This window comes from Chiloscyllium punctatum, chromosome 29 (assembly GCF_047496795.1).
Source record: "Chiloscyllium punctatum isolate Juve2018m chromosome 29, sChiPun1.3, whole genome shotgun sequence".
Taxonomy (NCBI): domain Eukaryota; kingdom Metazoa; phylum Chordata; class Chondrichthyes; order Orectolobiformes; family Hemiscylliidae; genus Chiloscyllium; species Chiloscyllium punctatum.
In genome coordinates, this window is record NC_092767.1 from 60650592 (window position 1) to 60657576 (window position 6985).

The 6985-nt window shown below is 42.2% G+C and overlaps 1 protein-coding gene across 1 annotated transcript in view; it reads right to left on the bottom strand.

Annotated features, from left to right (window-relative positions):
- Window positions 1–1465, bottom strand: part of LOC140454451 (synaptosomal-associated protein 25) — a 220666-nt gene extending 219201 nt beyond the window's left edge. Inside the window, exon 1 of the mRNA XM_072549202.1 lies at window positions 1382–1465. The gene's annotated coding sequence lies outside the window, so the exon portion shown is untranslated. The remainder of the gene's footprint in view (window positions 1–1381) is intronic.
- Window positions 1466–6985: the final 5520 nt, after the last annotated feature.

Genomic DNA, 6985 nt, shown 5'->3' on the forward strand with positions numbered 1-6985 from the left:
CTAACTTTGAAATATATTACCATTTCTTCACTGTGACAGAGTCCAAAGTTTCCTCCAAACAACACTGTGGGTGACCCTACACCTCAAGGGCTTCAGTTTTTCAAGGCATTATCTTCTCATGGGCAATTAGTAAAGGGCAGAAAATATTGGCCAAGGCAGTAATGCCTGCATACTGTGCAAGAAATAAATCTTCCCTAAAGGGTATTAGTGGAACAGATAGTGTTTTATAGCAATTGATTCATGATTTCATGGCAACCTTATTAGTGCTAGTTTTCAGTATATCTAATTCTCTTTTGGAAGTTAGTTTAGAATCTGCCTCCAGCATTCTTTCAGGCAGTGTCTGATTCTGGTTCATAGTAACTCCTACTGCCAGTTACCTCTTGGTCTCTGGTTACTAATCCTCCCGCCACTGGAGCGAAGCTCTCCTTACTGTCAAAACCTTGCAGAATTTGGAATGCCTTTATGCAGTCTCCTCTAAATCTCTCTGCTCTTAAGTGAGAACCATCCCATTAGATGGACTAATCCAATGCTTTCTGCTTTTCATTCCCATTTATCACATTTTTTAAATATAGAAAGCCAAGGACTACCAAAACAAAGACAATCTGCCTAGACCCACTTAACAAATAGGCTGTGAAATGGGACTGAATGAACTGAACCTTTCTGGAAAATCATTGTTTGCATGCTCTGACAGTGAGTGAAGTGGTTAGAATTTATTTTCTTGCCAGCATAACATTATAAGTGATGCAAAACTGATAGAACCGCGCCCCTCCCATACCACCCCCAACCTCCCGCCTGTACAATGGAACACATCTTCAAAATGAAAAATCCGTCAAGATGCTTGGTACAGTACTACTCTGTCCGAGCAGGCACCCCACGGTGAGGGGAGGCAGAGTTGTGGCAGGATGCTGCAGCCTCACCCGGTGCAGGACCAGCTCCTGAAGAGCCATGCCTCACATTAAAAGCGTTGGAAAGCGTGCTTTAAGAGAGGATCAGCATTGCCACCAATCCTCCTCACCCTCATTTATCCGCAATGATTCGACAGAAGGGTTAGCTCTGTCCCCGTGGAGTAGAACTTGTCCCCTTTAACCAAACGCCCAACAATGTTAGAAAATGCAGGCAGACAGGAGGAGCCTCCAGTTCCCGGAGTCTGACTGCACGGTGCAAGGGATTGCACAGCCTGACCTAGTACCCTAATGAGAGATAAAGGAATACGCCCGGATTGCACCTCATCCCACAGGTTTAAAAAAAAACTATTTAAAATGTTGCCTCTCCCCTGTGCGTCTTCGCTAATTGCACTGCAGCAATGTATTGGGAATATTAAGATTGCTGGCAGAGTAAATGTGTGCACAACGCCAATGCTGACACGAAATGTGTTACTGACCTTCTGCCTTCCGCCAGCTCTCTCCAACCTCGCGGAGCCGGTTCTGAACAGAATCGCCCGAAACCACACCCTCTGCTGCTTTTGCCTCACTCCCGTTCTCTCTCCAGCATTAGCCAGAATGGAGCCGCCCGGAGTCAGACTACCCCACAGAGGACAGTGACCCAGTGACTTGGACAACACTGACCAGTAATTCACTGACTTAAGCCCTGCTGGAAAAGCCTGTGCACAATCTTAAACAAGGAGTGTGATGGAATACTCCCTATTTGCCTGGATGGGTGCAGTTCCAACAACATTGGAAAAGTTTGACACCATCCAGGACAAAAACAACTCATTTGATTGGGGACCACATTGACAATCATCCACTCCCTCCACCACTCAGACTCAGTACCACCAGTGTCTACTATCCACAAGATGCACCGCAGAAATTCATCAAAGATCTTTCAACAGCACCTCCCAGGCATACAGCCACTACCATCTGGAAGGACTAGGGCAGCAGATACATGGGAACACCAACACCTGTAAGTTCCCCTCCAAGTCGCTCACCATCCTGACTTGGAAATATATCACCGTTCCATCACTGCCACTCAGTCAAAATCCTGGAAATCCCTCGCTAAAGGCAAAGAGGTTCAGCACATGGACTGCAGCAGTTCAAGATGACCACTTTTTCACGAGCAACTAGGGATTGGCAATAAATGGTGGCCCAGAGAGTGATGTCCACAATTCAAAATTCACATTACAAAATTCTCCCGGTGAAAATCTGTGTTAGTAACATGGTGAAATTTGGCTTTGGAGATTCAGGAGGTGAGTTACTTGCTGCGAGACTCCTAGCTTTTGACCTGCTCTTGTAGCCACTGTATTTATATCGAGTCATAGAGACATACAGCATATGGCAAATCCAGTTGAGTTTCTGGTCAATTCTAACCCCCATGATGTTGATCGTGGAGAATTCCGTGAGAGTAATACCATTGAATATCAAGGGATGGTGGTTAGTTTGTCTTTTATTGGAGATGGACATTGCCTGGCATTTGTGTGGCACAAATGTTTTTCACCACTTTTCAGCCCAAGCCTGGATATAATGCAGTTCCTGTCACATTTGAACACAGACCGCTTCAGTATCTGAGGAGTCATGGATGACATTGAATATTGTGGAATCATTGGCCAACATCCCCACTTCTGAACTTATGATGGAGAGAATGTCATTCATAAAGCAGCTGAAGATGATCGGGCCTAAGACACTACCCCCAGGGACAAACACTCCAATGGTCTGCATATGGCGATCGGTTTACTATAAAAGATTTACGCAAACCTAAGCACAGTTGGCTGCCTCACTTCACAACTTGCTGTGGAAATCAGAAAATGCCTATGGAGTCATTGGGAAAGGATGTATGAGGCATGATATTTCATAGAGTATCACAAGGAATTGGACCACAGCATTTGAAGACTTCTTTTGCAATCTCAAGCAAAGAGGTTATCTCATCCCATGTCCTTGGCTACTCAGATTTCCAACTGGCTGTGATCAGTGTGCGAGACCATGATAATTTTAGTGAGAACAAAGAATAATGTAGAGAATGTAATTTAGCAAATCAGTAGCTGCAGAAATACCATAATTACTGGCAAGTCAAAGGATAGATAATTGGGAATAGGAAAGGGATTTGAGGGAGAGTTTTGTTCAGGGTGCAGTGGGGTGGGAGCAAGGGAAATATGTATATGAGGGAATGATCAGAGATTGCCTTACCAGTGATAACTATGATGGAAATGCTGAGTTGAGATAACAAACTTGAGGGGCAACAGTGATTGTGGATCAGATACTTTATATGAAGGGAAAAGAAAAGGTTTCCTGGGAATAGAGGGCAGTGAACTCAGTGGAAAGATAGCAAGATAGAATTAAGATGAAAATTGTATCTCACAAACTTGATTGAGTTTTTTGAGGTAGTTACAAAAAAGATTGGTAATGGAGAGCTGTAGATATTACTTATTTGGATCTTAGCAAAGCTTTTGACAAGGTTCCGCATGGTAGACTAATTAGTAAAGTTAGGTCACATGGGATTCAGGTGAGCTTGCCAATTGAAGACATAATTGCCTTAATGGCAGGAGACAGAGTGTAATGATGGAGGGTTGCTTTTCAGACTGGAGGCCTGTGACCAGCGGTGTTCCATAGGGATCTGTTCTGAGTCCTGCTGTGTTTGTCATTTATGTAAATGATTTGGATGAGAATATAGAAGGCATGGTTAGTAAGTTTGCGGATAACACAAAAATTGGTGGCATTGTCAACAGTGAAGGTTTTTTAAGTTTACAAAGGGATTTTGATCAAATGGGTTAATGGGCTGAAAAAATGGCAGATGGAGTTCAATTTGGAGAAGTGCATTGCATTGCATCTTAGTAGAACAAACAAGGGCAGGGCTTATACAATTAATGGTAGGGCCTTGCATAGTGTTGTAGAACAGAGTACCTAGTGGTGCAGGTACATAATTCTTTGAAGTTTGCATTACAAATACAGGGTCATTAAAAAGGCACTTGGCACACTTGCCTTCAGTGCTCAATCCTTTAAGTATAGGAATTGGGAATTCATGTTGAGGTTGTACAGGACATTGGTGAGGCCTCTTCTGGCACACTGTGTCCAGTCTGGTCACCCAATTATAGGAAGGATACTATCAAGCTGGAGAGGATTTAGAAGAGATTTACCAGGATGTTGCTGGATACAGAAGGTTTGAGTTATAAAGAAAGGCTGGATAGGCTGGGATTTTTTGTTTCACTGCAGTGTAGGAGATTGAGAGGTGGTCTGATAGAAGATTATAAAATAATTGGCTTTTATAGCCAAAGGAATTGAATATAAAGGTACAGAAGTGTTGTTGCAACTATACAAGGTATTGGTGAGACCGCACCTGGAGTATTGTGCACAGTTTTGGTCCCCTTATTTGAGGAAAGGTGTAGTGGCATTAGAGGCAGTTAAGAGGAATTCACGAGATTGATCCCAGAGACCAGGCGTTTGTTGTATGAAGAGAGATTTTACAGTTTAGAACTACACTCTCTGGAATTTAGACGAACGAGGTGAGATCAAATCGAGGTATTCAAAAGGTGCAGATGAAATAGTGGATGCTTCCTCTTGTGGGGCATTCCAGGATGAGAGATCACAGTCTTAGGAGAAGGGGCAGCAAATTTAAAACAGAATTGAGGAGAAACTATTTCTCCCAAAGGGTTGTGAATCTGCGGGATTTACTACCCCAAAGTGTGGTGGATGCTGGGACAGTAAGTAAATTTAAGGAGGAGTTGGATAGATTTTTAGTTGGTAATGGGTTGAAGGTATATGGAGAGAAGGCAGGAAAATGGGTGTGAGGAGCATGATCAAATGACGGTGCAGACCCTATGGGGTGAATGGCCCAATTCTGTTCCTATATCTTATGAAGTTATGAATTAATGTGAGGCATAGATAGAGTTAATGGTAGTTGTCTTTTCCATAGGATGGGGGATTTCAAGACTAGGGAGCACAATTTAAAAAGACATAAGAAGAATGTTTTTTACACAGAGGGTGGTTTGAGCGTGAAATTAACTTCCTGAGAAAGAGGTGGATGTGCATACATTTACAATGCTTAAAAGACACTTGGATAGATATAGGAATAGGAAAGATTTGGAGGGAAATGGGCCCAGAAGCAGGCAGGTGGGATTAGTTTAGTTTGGGATTATGTTCGGCATGGACTGGTTGGACTGAAAGGTTTGTTTCCGTGCTGTATGACTCTGTGAAAGCTCAAATCTCTAAGGATGAGAATTCTGTCAGTGCAGAGGATATCTCAATGAGCAAATTGATGTAATAGTCATGTGTGATACAGAACAAGGGTTTTAATTGAACAATTTGAGGAATGGAACAAGTTGAGAAGGCGAGATGTTACAGAACAGTAGGCAAAGAGGCCAAGGTATGATTAAAGGTAAGTGCTAAACTATCATGATTGGGTTGACAGGGAGCAAAATGTAGAAAGTGTAGCCTTTCAGTGAAAATTCATGAAAAGAATGAAAGCAAAGAGGGAAAAAAGAGAGAAAAGGGAAGATGGCAGTGATAGACTTGGGACAAATGTGGCAGTCAAAATGCATTTGGTAGTTATGTTACAATCAATGTACAAATTGATGTCAAGATGCCAGGAAGGTGAAGGGTGACAAGTATGACAGTCATGCAATGTGATTTGCATTCCCATTGTTTAAGTGTTTCCTGAGGTAATTCTGAAGGGACTGAAGGTGATTAGGTTTCCACAGGGAGGAGAAGGCAATCACTGGTGACTGTGAATGGTCCCCCAGGGACCATATGACATATTCCTGTGCCTGTGTCCCTATCCGTCAACTAATCCAGAGGCAGTGGGATGTCACTTTTGGAAGTATCATCACTTCAGCTACTGGTGGAAAATGTTCTTGGGGAGGTACACCAAAAAAAAAGGTGCACCTCCCCAAGCAGAGGTGAAATCCACACTGGTCAGATTCCCACTGATTTGGGATGATGAAATTGGCCTCCACCAGATGTGAGACAATATTGTTCTGACTCTGAAGATGTAGTACACTCCATACTCTAACTACTCGCTGTGTGAAAAAGGTTTTCTCTCAGATTACTTTAAATCTATGCCCTCTTACTCTTTTTTACTTTTACAGGAATAGCTTCTTTCTATCCACTCTGTCCAGCCTGTTCATGATTTTAAAAACCTCTTTCCAATCTCCTCTCAACCTTCTTAACTCGTGAAAACTGAAGTTTCCCATTCCTGAGGTCGAACAAATGTCTTGTACAAGTTCAACAACAGCTCCCTGCTCTTGTATTCTGTGTCACTAGAACAATACTTTATTAACTGCTATCTCCATCTGTCCTGCCACCTTCAATACACACATATACACCCTCGGTCTCTCTGCTCCTGCATCCCTTTATAATTGCATGAAAGTCTGAGATCAACAGATGAACTATACATGGAGTGGAAAATACAAAAAACAAATTGTTAGACTCATGAAGAAGTCAATGATGATAGCTGATCCTTCTATTAAAGGGCCTTTCCTGAGCCTTAATTCAGATAAAAGCTTTTCATTATTTATGAGGCCTTTTAAAAGTGCTGGGGAATAACATTCCTCTGATGAATAAAATACAAACCAAAACTAATGTAAACATAAACAAAACATAATCATCACTCACAGCTCCTCAAATTACTGCCTATTAATATTGCAACAACTATCACACACAGTTGCAATATATTTCACTATATCAGCAACAAAATATGTTTGTATAGCTCTCATAAAAACTTCATAGTTCTATTAGGAAACAGTGCCGTATCTCATGTTTCACGTGGCTATGCAACAGGAGCCATAAGACTGATTCTTACAAAGACAAGGTGATCTGAATAATGCTGTGTCTAATTGATCTGTATGTAAACAATGCCCACAATAAAGATGTGCCCAATATGAGGAACAGAGGACTGAATGTTCACTCCCTTTGGAGACAGGCCAGGGGTGGCAGCAGTTGGAAGACACAGGGATGGAAGACCAATATCTTCATGACAATTCTTAATACTGAAAAGGACAGCCCTTGAATAAAGGACAACATGCCATTTACCGTGCCATTTGCTTACTGAAGCTGCATGTTAC